The 14,598-nt window shown below is 38.3% G+C and overlaps 2 non-coding genes across 2 annotated transcripts; both read right to left on the reverse strand.

Moving 5' to 3' along the window:
* Nucleotides 1–447: 447 nt before the first annotated feature.
* LOC129492438 (small nucleolar RNA U13) lies at nt 448–551 on the reverse strand. Its single transcript, XR_008660885.1, has one exon. It is a non-coding gene; the product is annotated as a small nucleolar RNA U13 (small nucleolar RNA).
* Nucleotides 552–13,504: 12,953 nt separating this feature from the next.
* Nucleotides 13,505–13,608, reverse strand: LOC129492489 (U6 spliceosomal RNA). Its single transcript, XR_008660916.1, has one exon. It is a non-coding gene; the product is annotated as a U6 spliceosomal RNA (small nuclear RNA).
* Nucleotides 13,609–14,598: the final 990 nt, after the last annotated feature.

A 14,598-nucleotide genomic window follows, 5' to 3' on the forward strand; every position in this document is an offset into this window, starting at 1 on the left:
TTGTATCCATTAGGTAACTTCTCATTCCTCACCTCTCTCCCACTTTCCCACTTTTGGAGTCTCCAGTGTCTGTTATTCCACTCTGTAGGTCCATGTGGACCCATTGTTTAGCTCCTGCTTATACATGACGACATGTAGTATTTGACTCTCTGTTTCTAAGTTTTTTCACTTAAGATAGTGACCTCCAGTTCCATCCATGTTGCTGTAAAAGACATGATTTCATTCTTTTTATGGCTGAGTCGTATTCGTATAAATATATATATATATATATATATATATATATATATATATATATATATATATATACACACCACATTTTCTTTATCCAGTCATCCATTAATAGACACTTAGGTTGATTCCATATCTTTGCTATGATAAATGGTGCTATCGTAAACATATGAGTGCAGATATCTTTTTAAACTTATAAAAATTTTTAAATTTTCCTCATGTCAGACAGGTAATATTCCAACATCGCCACAAGATTGAAGGGTGACACATCTCACACATGTACGTGAACACCCAATCATCATGCTCATGAACTACAAAAGGATCAGGTATCTTTTTTATATAATTATTTCTTCTCCTTAGGTTAGATACCTAGTAGTGGGATTGCTGGATCAAATAGTAGTTCTAGTTTTAGTTCTTTGATAAATCTCCATACTGTTTTCCACAGAGGTTGTACTAATTTACATTCCCACCAACAGTGTATAAGCATTACCTTTTCTCTGCGTCCTTGCCAACATTTACCGATTTTGACTTTTTAATAATAGCCATTCTGACTGGTATAAGATGATATCTCACTGTGGTGTTAATTTGCATTTGCCTGATGATTAGTGATGTTAAACATTTTTTCATATGTTTGTTAACTGTTGGTATATCTTCTTTTGGAAAACGTTCATGTCCTTTGCCCATTAAATTTTTTTTAAAAAAATTTCGAGTTCTGTGGGTACATAAGGGTATATATTTATGGGGTACATGAGATGTTTTGATACAGGCATGTAATATGTAATAATCACATCATAGAGAATGTGGCATCCATCCCCTCAAACACTTATCCTTTGTGTTACAGACAATCCAATTATGCTCTTTTAATTATTTTAAATGTACAATTAAATTATTATTGATTATAGTCATCCTGTTGTGTTATCAAGTACTAGGTCTTATTCATTCTTTTTTGTTTGTTCGTTTTGAGACAGGGTCTCACTCTGTTGCCCAGGCTGGAGTGCAGTGGGCTAGATCACAGCTGACTGCAGCTTTGACTTTCATGGGTTCTGGTGATCCTTCCACCTCAGCCTCCTGAGTAGCTGGGACCACAGGCATGAGCCACCACACCCAGTTAGTTTTTGTATTTTTTGTAAAGATGAGGTCTCACTTTGTTGCCCAGGCTGTTCACAAGCCTTGCCCAGGCTAGGCTCAAGTGATCCTCCTGCCTCAGCTTCCCAAAGGGCTAGGATTATAGGCACAAGCCACTGTGCCTGGCCTTATTCATTCTTCTATTTTTTTTTTTCTTATCCATTAACTATCCCACCTCTCCCCCTCCCTCCCACTACCCTTCCCTTTGCTCACTTTTTAATGGGATTATTTGTTTTTCCTTGCTGAGCTGTTTGAGTTCCTTGTAGATTCTGGCTATTAGTCCTTTGTCAGTTGCACAGTTTGCAAATATTTTCACCCATTCTGTAAGTTGTCTGTTTACTCTGTTGATTATTTCTTTCGTGGTACAGAAGCTTTTTAGTTTCATTTTGTCCCATTTGTCTATTTTTGTTTTTGTTGCATTTGCTTTGTCATAAATTCTTAGTCATAAATTCTTTGCCAAGGCCAATGTTCAGAAGAGCTTTTCCTAGCTGTTTCTTCTAGGATTTTTATAGTTTCAGGTCTTATATTTAAGTCTTTAATCCATCTTGAGTTAATTTTTGTATATAGTGAGAGATATGGATTCAGGTTCATTCTTCTGCATGTGGATATTTGATTTTCCCAGCATAGGGTCCCACTCTATTGTTTTCATTTAATGTAATTACCTCTTTAAAGGCCCTATTTCCAAATAATATCATATTCTCATGTATTGGAGGTTAGGACGTCAACATATGAATTTGGGTAGGGGATAAAATTCAGCCTAAAATAGGTGATGAAATCTGCCCTGTCAAGGCAGTAAGACTTCCTCTAATCTATCTGTTGTTTTGGTGAGTTAGAGGAAAGAAGATTTTCTGGGCTTTGGGTTTTTTTTTAATCTAACATTAGCATCCAGACTGGGCAGGCAAGGTTAGCTTCTGCACTGTAGAATGTCTCCCAACAAAGACTGTCCTTACAGAAAGCATTATGAAAATGCAACTTAATTATTAGGTTGTATGGATAGAGGCACAGCACAATCCAAGATACACTATTGTTTTAATCTCAAAACCAACAGATAGGTAGTGAACATAAATATCACAAGCAATGCAGGGGTATTGGACCAGTATTGGCGTTATGGTGGTGATTGTTCACAAAGAAGGGCTTTTCTGTGGGGAATGGCTAATCAGCAGGCCCAGCAAAGGAGAATTAGTGCTTCCTGTGCTGAGGCATCCCAGAATTCTGGGGATTCTGCCAGAGTCCTGCTGGTTCTCAGACAAGGTCATTGGACTTCTTAGGGGAACTTACCAAAGGCCCCCTGTAACTCTAACTGCCGTGCAGCCTGAGCCAATTTGTTCTCTGCCAATCTCTGCAGCAAATTTATGAATGATGAGAGAAAACAGTTGAGGAACCAGTAAACTGGCTAAAACATAATCTTTGTTGCCCTAGCAATGCCTCTGGGGCTTCTGAGGGTGGACTGTGCACTTCCGGGCACAATTTACTTCTCATGCCCTGTCAACTGCCTGAATAGGACTGGGGTTAAGACACTTGCTCCAAACATTACAATAATAAATGGAGGTTTGCAAAGAGCAAGGACTTCAAATCAGAGTTAGAATGACCAATGCATTTATTTGTTTACTGAGCACCTACTATAGGGTAAGGCACCCTTGCTGGAGCCAGAGACACACTTCAGAAAAAAGAGACAAAAGTCCCTGGTCCCATAGAGCTTTCATTCTACCAGGCAGAGACAGACAATAAATAAAACCATTAAGTGGAATATATCTTTTGTCATATGGTGACATATATTATGGAGAAAAATAAGGCAGAGAATGGAACTAGGAAGTGCCCCAGATGGTGGGCAGCTTTGCAGTTGTCCGGGGTGGTCAGGAAAGATGTCACTGAGAAAGCGATATTTGGGTAGAGTCTTGAAGAAAGTGAGGAAGCAAGCCATGAAGGTATTTGGGGGAAGAGTGTTCCAGGCAGAGGGCTTCCTAGTGCAAATGTCCTGAGGTATATGCAGAAGCAAGGAGCTGGTATGACAGAAGCAGGAAACAGTGGCAAGACAATAGCAGTGGGATGAGGTGAGACAGCAGGCAGTGGTGGGGTAGGCAACCATGTCAGTCTTTGTAGGCCATCATAAGAACTGGACTTTGTGAGTGAAATGAGAGGTCATTGAGGGTTTTAGCAGAAAAGCCACTTGACCTTATAATAAGGTCAAGAATAATTCAAAGTGGGGAAAGAGTGGAAACCCAGCCAAGAAGCTAGTGCCGTAATCCAGGTAAGAGATGATGGCTTGGACTGGGATGGTAGCAGTGGATGGGTAAGCAGTGGTTGGATTCCAGCTAGGTTTTGAAGCAGAATCATTAGGATCTACTGACAGCTTGGAAGTAGAGGAGGAAAGGATGACCTTAAGATTTTAGGCCCATAATAACTAGAAATCTCACGCTAAAGTGGCTAGAAATATTATCAAAAGACATTTTTAGTCAAATAGACAGACTTTAGAGTCTCTGACACTCAAACATCATTCCCCTAATCTATCCTATAAGTACTGAAGAATGCACCATGCTAAAATCCTCCAGTCTAGCTTCACAGTACCGGATGCCTTCCACCCACCCATTCATTCATTCATTCATTCATTCGTTTGTTCATTTATTCACTCATTCATCCATTATCTTATTCATTCCACCCATCAACTCTAGCTCAGCTGTCAGCCAGCAACTCCCTGTTCCTTGAGATATAGAGGAGATTTGTTTGAACAGCCCCTTTTTATGGTATGTGAAAGTCCAGCATCTCCCAAGCACTTCCTCCAAATTCCAGTGGACGCAGGTTCTTCTGGCCTCCTCTGTATCCTGGACCCCAGCTTCATCCATTCTGTCATGGTGTCTTTATACCAAATATTCTTTGTGTCCTGGACTCTACTGATGATTTGGGATAGAGCCTTCATGTCTTCACTTTTATCCTCCATCTTTTTTAGGAGAAAAAAAATTCCTTTTTGTTTTCTTCATAGCAATTTAGGGACGCGTTTTTGGCTTAAGCTTGGTATCCACCCCCAAGACCTTATCACAGAGAAACCATGTTCTTCTTAGAGCAATCTAAGAGGGTCTAGCCAAAGTGTGTTTGAACATTTTTTAAAGACTCCTTTAGCTGCTGGTTGTAGAATGGATTGAAGATGGGTAAAGTGTATAGACACACATACCCCTCCACAGTCTCTCACTATGTGGTTGTCTGGATTTCCTTTGTGCCGCACTCTGTTAGAGGTGTCTTATAGTAGTGCTGCTTGTGCTCCAATTGTACAGTTTAGTTGAATAGCTATTACAGCTTTTACTTTGTTCTTTTTAACCTTTGGACCCAGAAATGGGGCTACACAGAAAAGGATCAGAGTTACAATCATCATGCGCTAAACTGAACCGCCCTCCCCCGCACCTACCTCCCAGGTACTACAGGTGTTTTGTTGTTTTACCTGGCATCCTCTTCCCCCAGGATGAGTACTCCCTTGAAGTCTTCAGTTCTATAGTCAATGGTCAGCAAACCCACCTCACCTATTTGCAGATGTGCCCAGACAAGTCTGACTCTTATATAGGTTCCAACTGGAACCTGTAAGTTTTATGAATAAGTTTCTTCCATATAATTTGACCCCAGTGAATGACATTTAATACTGATCTTGAGTAAAATTACTTTCATATGGAAAAGATTTCCATACTCTGAGAATAATATGCTTCATAGTTAAATAAATTATGTGTAATAATTGGTTTGTTATTTTTAGTCTCCATACTCAAATCAATGCCCTTAGAAAATAGCTTCCAAATGTGCCTGTCATTGACAATAAAAGAAGCCAGGATGCACCTGTGAATGTGCATCGCTCATTGTTAATTTAGGCAGGCATCTGATGGGAATGTCCTGATCAAGTCATAGCACTGTTGGTTTGTGGACAATGTGGAGAATCTGATGTGGGTTGCTGGTTAGAGTACACTGAGACCAGCAAAAGTTTGTCAGACTTCTTTGCCACAGTGTCAGGTGAGGCTTTTTAAAAAAAAGTGGGGGAAAAAAGTCCTGTGAAAGTTACTAAAGGAAAAAGCTTTCTCCGTTAAAAATATTTTATTACCTATAAAATGTAATATTTTATTACCTATAAAAAGAATAGGAATAATACACGAATAACAATATAAACTTGCAAATTGCATAAAAGGTGTCATTTTTATGTGATGCAACACATAATAGTAATTGATATAAAATCTTTCTTGATCACAAGATTTTTCTGGGTCACCTTCCTGCAAATTTATTAGTTCATCAAAATGTATACATTTAATAACTTCATTTTCAATTGATATAATTGAAAATGATGTCAATTACTCTTGGCAAATGCAAGATTGTAAATAATTTCTGAACATTTTTAATTTTGCAAAGTATCTTTCTGTTGACACACTGTTTCTAGAGCTGTTAAGATTATTTTATGATTTGTGACAATACTAGGATGCCTTTTAATAAGTCATTTCAAAATATCAACCTTAGTACATCTAGAACTGATGATAGTTTCAGAACAATTTTTCTAAAGAGATTTAACTCTTCATACATATCAGTTTCACCTAAGTTTGAATTAAATTTTAATTGGAAATGTATACAGTAACATTTTAATATTTCATCTGACAGTTCCTGCTCCAAATTCTCGTGGAGGCAGTTTAAGATACAGAATTTAAAACCTCCATTTATGCACTCTATGATGTATCTTCAATACAGGAAAAAATATTTTAAAATTGTCTTCTTCATTAATAATTGGTTCATCCAAAGCTTTGGATGAAAATAGTGCTCTTTTCTATCAAATGTGATAATGTTTAAATTTAATTTTGGTTTCTAAAGTTGTGTATATTTGCTTTGCAACATTATGCCAGTGTTCAAAACTGGAGATTCTGTGAAGAATTACTGCAACTCCCTGATATATTATTGCAATGTCCATGTGTATGCTTCTATTTTGTTATAATTTACTGACAAAGGTCATTGCTTGAGAGCCAGCAATTTGATCCTGGTACTTAGTCCAGAAACTTAATATCTGTCCCATGTTGCAGGGATGGGCTCTGGAGGAGGATGGGCAAGCAGGCCTCCCACCAAAGATCTCATTGCTGCTCCCACGTGAACCCCTTCTTTCTCCCTTGGCTGTGTCCACCGCTGCCATTGCTGCTGCTGCTTCTGCTGCCTTTGTTCCAGCTGCCAGTGTTGCCAGGTCCTGCCAGCTACTTTGGGGTCTGACACTCTAGACTGAGACATACACATGTGCTCCAGGCTGCATGGCCAGTTACTCAGAACAAGAGCTGCCACTGTGTCAATGAGTGTGTGTGTTGCTTCCTGCTGCACCTTGGCTGCTCACATGCGTGCTCCATTGTCCCATTGGATTTCACTGACAAAACACAAGTTTGAAGATAAAATTATCAAGAATTTTAAGACAGTAACAGTAGAGCATTAAACTAAGCATGGGATCCCCTTGAGAGAGGAGCCCTCTCCAGCTGCATAGATTGTGTGATTGTGAAACTGGCCCTGGTGCCACAGCACATAAAGCACTCTACAATTGCAAGGTGAATAGGGAGGGGAAGAGCAAGGGAGACTTCTGTGCCCAAAAATGTCTCACACGAGATATCCAAAACCATAGCTCCTGATCTCCCTGATCCTCCAAACCTTGTCCTTTGACAGGATTCCCCATCTCAGTAAGTGGCAATCTGATTTTTACAGTTGCTCAGGCCCAGACCTTGGAGTTCAATGCCACTTGTCTCTCATACACATCAGCAGCATATGTGATGACTTCTCATCTCTTCTACTGCTCCTGTTCTGGTCTGGTGCTTGGGGTTATGGAATAGCCTCTGCATTGATTTCCATGCTTCTTTTTTTAGCCCCATATTAGGCAGGGTTGTCCAGAGAAACAGAAACAATTATATCTATATATCTATATATCTATATATATATATATATATGATTTATTATAAGGAGCTGGCTTATGTGATCATGGAGGCTGAGAAGTCCCGTGATCTGTGATCTCCAAGCTGAAGACCCAGGAAAGCCAGTGATGTAGCTACAGTCTTAAGTCTAAATACCTGAGGACCAGAAGAACTGCTAGTGGATGTTCTAGTAGAAGTCCAAAGTCCTGAAAAACAGGCATTCTGATGGTGTAAGTTCTACTCCAAGTCTCAGCCCAAGGACAGAAGAAACCTGACATCCTATCTCAAGAAGCCAGGCAGAGAGAAAGAGAATTCTCCCTTCTACCACCTTTTGATTCTATTCAAACCCTCGACAGATTAAATGATTCTCACTCACAATGGCGAGGACACTCTGCTTTACCACTTCACAGATTCAAATGCTAATCTCATCTGAAAACATTCAGAGATACATACAGAAATAATGTTCAGCCAAATTTGGGCACCTTGTGTTCTAGCCAAGTTGACATATAAAATTAACTATCATACCCCCTAATGTCCAGCACCTAGAATTGGACCTGACCTACAGAAACCACTCAGTAAATACTCATGAGATCACCAGTTAGAATGGCGATCATTAAAAAGACAGGAAACATATAAAAATTAATTCAAGATGGATTAAAGACTTAAATGTTAGACCTAAAACCATAAAAACCCTAGAAGAAAACCTAGGCAATTCCATTCAGGACATAGGCATGGGCAAGAACTTCATGACTAAAACACCAAAAGCAATGGCAACAAAAGCCAAAATTGACAAATGGGATCTAATTAAACTAAAGAGCTTCTGCACAGCAAAAGAAACTACCATCAGAGTGAACAGGCAACCTACAGAATGGGAGAACATTTTTGCAACCTGCTCATCTGACAAAGGGCTAATATCCAGAATCTACAATGAACTCAAACAAATTTACAAGAAAAAGACAAACAACCCCACAAAAAAGTGGGTGAAGGATATGAACAGACACTTCTCAAAAGAAGACATTTATGCAGCCAAAAAACACATGAAAAAATGCTCATCATCACTGGCCATCAGAGAAATGCAAATCAAAACCACAATGAGATACCATCTCACACCAGTTAGAATGGCAATCATTAAAAAGTCAGGAAACAACAGGTGCTGGAGAGGATGTGGAGAAATAGGAACACTTTTACACTGTTGGTGGGACCGTAAACTAGTTCAACCATTGTGGAAGTCAGTGTGGTAATTCCTCAGGGATCTAGAACTAGAAATACCATTTGACCCAGCCATCCCATTACTGGGTATATACCCAAAGGACTATAAATCATGCTGCTATAAAGACACATGCACACGTATGTTTATAGCAGCACTATTCACAATAGCAAAGACTTGGAACCAACCCAAATGTCCAACAATGATAGACTTGATTAAGAAAATGTGGCACATATACACCATGGAATACTATGCAGCCATAAAAAATGATGAGTTCATGTCCTTTGTAAGGACATGAATGAAACTGGAGACCATCATTCTCAGCAAACTATCTTAAGGACAAAAAACCAAACACCACATGTTCTCACTCATAGGTGGGAATAGAACAATGAGAACACTTGGACACATGGTGGGGAACATCACACACGGCGGCCTGTTGTGGAGTGGGGGGAGGGAGGAGGGATAGCATTAGGAGATATACCTAATGAAAATGAAGAGTTAATGGGTGCAGCACTCCACCATGGCACATGTATACATATGTAACAAACCTGCACATTGTGCACGTGTACCCTAGAACTTAAAGTATAATAAAAATATATATTAAAAAAAAAGGAAAAGGACATTAATGGCTACTATGTGAACACCGGCTCATCAGAGAGCTCTGATGGTGTCTGTAGCCTTGCTCTTACAGGCACTGCCAGACCTGAGTTGGGGCTTTGTGTCCTTCAGTATACAGCAATATACAGTACACATGAGTCGCACAGTCATGAAAAAGTTACTTTGGGTATCTTACTGTGTGTATGAAAGTTATTATATTAATTTTTACCATATTAGAATATTTTGGTCTCAAACCATATATGATGGAAAACTTTCACACAGCCTTCCTTTAAAAATGTCCCAAATTGTCATAATTTTTTTCATGTCTAATTCCATTTGGCACCTGCTCCTTTGAGGACAAGAACAGAAAAATCATCTAACATTTAATGTGGTCAATTTTATCTTTTGAAGCACAATCCTGTTGAAAATCTGTAAAACTTACACCTATACTTTTGTGAATTAAACTCTGATATTTATTAATTAAAAAAGTACTCATTAGATGAATGAGATAGGACTCTTAAGTGTGGCTGGTCTCATTAAGGGCACATTCAGATCTCTTAGGATTAGATAACTTCTCAGGATAACTTTGGGCAAACACGAAGTGTTGTGCTTTCAGGCTAGGACCATGGTCCCTGAAGTATGGCCCATGCACCAAGAGGTGCCAGAGACCCTTTTCCATTGTGTTGACATTTGACCTGATAGTTCACATATGACAGTGGGTAAACTGCTGATGACATAGCAGAAATGAAAGCACTGGCATCACACTGAACTATGAGGCATTGTGCCCAATGCCTAGTTCACCATTCACTCATATAAAAAACTTACTGGTTTCAGTTCAGAATGTTCTTGACGTAAAAATTAACTATATTAAATCTCAAACCTTGAATCAATAACTTTAATATTTGGTGTTACGAAATGGTAAGTATGCATAAAACACATTTGCTGTATACCAAAGTATAACGATTGTTTTGAAGGAAAGCTCTCGTGAGACTGAACTGCAAGCCGAACTAGTCACTTTCTTTAGGGAAAACCATTTTTTTGTTTTTAGAGTGACTATCTTAGTCTGTTCAGACTGCTATAAGAAGATACCATAAACTGGGCTGTTTATAAACAATGGAAATCTATTTCTTACGGTTCTGAAGGCAGGGAAGTCCAGATCAAAGGGCCGGCACTTTCAATGTCTGGGGAGGGCCCATTTGCTGGTTCCTAGAACGGTGGCTTCTTGCTGCTTCCTTACACGGTGAAAGGGTACAAGGCAGCTCTCTGGGCCTCTTTTATAAGGGCACTAATTCTATTCATGAAGGCTTTTCCCTCATGATCTAATCGCCTCCCAAAGGCCCCACCTGCTAATATTATCACATTGGTGATTGGGTGTCAACATATGAATTTTGGAGCGACGCAAACATTCAGGCCATAGCACTGATGTAGCAATTGTGTTTTTTTTTAGATTTGAATATTTGGCAGACTTTTCTAGAAAATGAATAAAGTGAAGCTGTCATTTCAAGAAAAATAGCTGCCAGTATTTGTTGCCAATTATAAAATTTGAATTTTCAAGTGACAATCAGAATTTTGGTAAACTTGTGTTTGATAGCTTTCCAATATTTGATGAATAAAGTAAGTTTGATAGCTTTCCAATACTTGCTGACTTTTTTTGATAATATCAGTGGTATATTATTTACATGCATATTGTGTGTGTGTACATATGTAAACTTGTATACATGTACAACATTATGTACCAACATTTGGAAGATCTATATAACTCAGCAAACCAATATTTGCCAAATGACCACACTATTATAATACTATAAACGGAAAAAGATCCATTCCAGTTATACAATGGACCAATGGATTTTAACATAAGAGAGTATGAAAAGTTTGTTAATTTGGTTTTAGATTCCATACTGCAACTAAACTTTAGGACACTACCACTTGTCAATCTCTGATGTGGTATCAAAGAAGAATATCCACAATTATCTCAAAAAGCTATTAAAACATCTGTCCCTTTCCCTCTACATACTTGTGTGAAGATGGATTTTCTTTATATACTTAAACTAAAACAACATAATGCAACATTTTGAATGCAGCAAGCAGATATGAGAATCCAGCTGCCTTGTATTAAGTAAGACATAAACCAGATGTGCAAAAATATCAAGCAATGACACTTTTCTCATTAAGTTGTTTTGGAAAATATAGATACTTCTTTAAATGGCTTTAATAAGGTATAATTAAAATGTAGTAAATGACATATACTTAAGATATACAATTTAATAAATTTTGACATGTGAATACATCTACAAAACCATCACCTCAATCAAGATAATGAACATAGCCACCACCCCCAAAAGTGTCCTTGTGCTCCTTTTCATCCCTACATCTCTCCCCTTCCTGACTCCTTGATTTCTAGGAAATCACGATCTTCTGTCAGTCTGTTTTAGTTTTCATTTTCTAGGATTTTATATGAATGGAATCACAGTCTATGTATCCTTTTTGTCTGGCTTTCCTCACAGCATAATTATTTTGAGATTCACCCATGGTTTTGCCTGTATCAAAAGCTCATTAATTTTTATTGCTGGGTACTCTTCTATTGTATGGTTACAGTATAATTTATTTATCCATTCACCTGATGATGGACATTTGGATTGTTTTCTGGTTTTGGCTATTATAATTAAAGTGGCTATGAACATTGTGGCTATGAACGTTGGTGTATAAGACTTTGTATGGGTATATTCTTTCCTTTCTCTGGGTAAATACCTAGGAGAGAAATGCCTGGGCCATATGCTAGGCATATGTTTGACATTTTAAGAAACTGCAAACAGGCTTCCAAAGTAGTACCATTTTACATTCCAACCAGCAGTGTATGAAGGTTCAAGTTCCTCCACATCGTCACAAACACTTGGCCATTCCAAGGGGCGTGTATTGACATCTGTTTTTTCTTCTTTTCATTCAGTCTGTTTACTGAGCACACACATAAAACAGTATACCTCCAGGCCTCCTTGGTGCACATTGATCTTGCCCTTCTCTGAACCTGTTCCTTGAGATTGTATTGACATCTTATTAATATTTAATTGAATTACTAATGTTCTATAAAAGGGCCACATATGCAAAGCGGCCCCCAAATGCAGGAGCCAAAGAACAATGCAGACAAATCCAGTTTGTTGGTAAAGCATGATTTATTAGGGAACTTACAGGCAGAAGCCTGGTCTTGCGTGGCTGCAAGACAGGTAGATCTCCACACCACAACCCTCCAGACCCAGCACTTCTATATTAGGGAGAAAGTCCATGTGCTCTGGAAATAATGGTGAATTGAAAGAATGCTGTGGGCCTCACAGCCTATGATGCATGCAACAACATCAAGAGTTGTTTTGGAGGAAAGGTGAGACTCCAGTAACTGGGTGTTTCTATGTAAGGAGTAATATATCAACTAGACATTTTGGACGTATTCCTGGACTTGGGGTTAGTCAGGAGTCACATGGTGGATTAGCATCTAAAATGGAGTGATACTTGTCCCCGCAACTAATCGTGTTGAGCATATTTTCATGGGTTTATTTGCTCTCTGTGTATCTTTTGTTGAAGTGTCTGTTCAAATATTTTGCCCATTTTAAATTGGGATTTTTAAAATTGATACATAATATTTTACATATTTATGGAGCACATATTATGTTTTGTTATATGCATAGAATATGTAATGATCAAGTCAAGGCATTTGAGGTGTCCATCACTTTAAGTATTTATTATTTCTAGGTGTTGGGATTTCAAGTTCTCTCTTCTAGCTACTCTGAAATATACAATACATTGTTGTTAACTCTGCTGTTGAACAACAGAGCTTACACCATTTATCTAACTATATGTTACTACCTCTTAACTTCATTCCCCTTCCCATGCACCCAACCTTCCCAGATTCCAGTGTCTATCATTCTGCTCTACTACCTTTATAAGATTAAGTTTTTAGCTCCCACATATTAGTGAGAACATGTGATATTTGCCTGTTGGTGCATGGGTTATTTCACTTAACATGACCTCCAGTTCCATCCATATTGCTGATAATGACATAATTTCACTTTTTTAATGGCCAAATAGCACTGCATTGTATACATACATATATCTCACTTTCTTCATTCATTCATCAGTTGATGGACACTTAGGTTGATTCCATATCTTTGCTATTGTGAATAGTGCTGTGATAAACATGCAAGTGGGGGTATCCTTTTCATACACTGTTTTCTTTTCCTTTGGGTAGATACCAAGTAGTGAGATTGCTGAATCAAGTAGTAGTTTTATTTTTAGTTTTTTGAGAAATCTCCATACTGTTTTACATTGTGGTTGTACTAATTTGCATTCCCACCAAATTGTATGAGTTCCCTTTTCTCCAAATCCTCATCAGCCTCCCTTCTATAAGTTTTAGAACAATGGCCATTTTAACTGGAGTAATGTGATATCTCATTGTGGTTGTTTTCTGGAAAATATAGAGTGCTTCATGAATTTGCATGTCATCCTTGTGCAGGGGCCATGCTAATCTCTGTATCATTCCAATTTTAGTATATGTGATGCTGAAGGAAGCACTCATTGTGGTTTTGATATGTATTTCTCTGATGACTAGTGATGTTGAACATTTTTAAACATACTGTTTGCCATTTGTATGTCTTCTTTTGAGAGTTGTCTATTTGTGTCTTTTGTCCACTTTTTAATGTGATTTTTTCTGTTGTTGAATTGTTTGGGTTCCTTGTATATTCTGGATATTAGTCCCTTGTTGAATGGATAGTTTGCAAATATTTTCTCCCACTCAACAGATTTTCTCTTCCCTCTGTTGATTGTTTGCTTTGCTGTGCAGAAGCTTTTTAGCTTAATATTTTCTCTATATTAGCCCGTTTTCACACTGCTGATAAAGACATACCCAAGACTGGGCAATTTACAAAAGAAAGAGGTTTAATATGGACTTACAGTTTCACATGGCTGGAGAAGCCTCACAATCATGGCAAAAGGCAAGGAGGAACAAGTCACATCGTACATGGATGGCAGCAGGCAAAGAAGAAAAAGCTTGTGCAGGGGAACTCTTCCTTATAATACCATCAGATCTTGTGAGACCCACCCACCATCACAAGAATACCAGGGGAAATACCTGCCCCCATGATCCAGTTACCTCCCACCTGGTTCCTCCCACAAAATATGGGAATTCAAGATGAGAATTGGGTGGGGACACAGCCAAACTGTATCAATCTCATTTCTCTATTTTTGTTTTAGTTTTCCATGCTTTTGAGAGCTTAGCCATAAAATATTTGCCTAGACCAATGTCCTTTTCCCCGTTTTCTCCTGGTAGTTTTCTAGTTTCCTATTTTACATTTAAATCTATCTTGAGTTGATTTTTGTATGTGGTGAGAAATAGGGATCCAGTTTCATTCTTCTCCATGTGAATATCTAGTTTTCCCAACACCATTTATTGAACAGGATGTTTTTTCCCCACCTTTGTCAAAAATCAGGTGGCTGTTAATAATTGGGTTTATTTCTGGGTTCCCTATTTTGCTCCATTGGTCAATATGTCTGTTTTTATACCAA

This window comes from Symphalangus syndactylus, chromosome 10, assembly GCF_028878055.3.
Source record: "Symphalangus syndactylus isolate Jambi chromosome 10, NHGRI_mSymSyn1-v2.1_pri, whole genome shotgun sequence".
In the NCBI taxonomy this organism is placed as follows: domain Eukaryota; kingdom Metazoa; phylum Chordata; class Mammalia; order Primates; family Hylobatidae; genus Symphalangus; species Symphalangus syndactylus.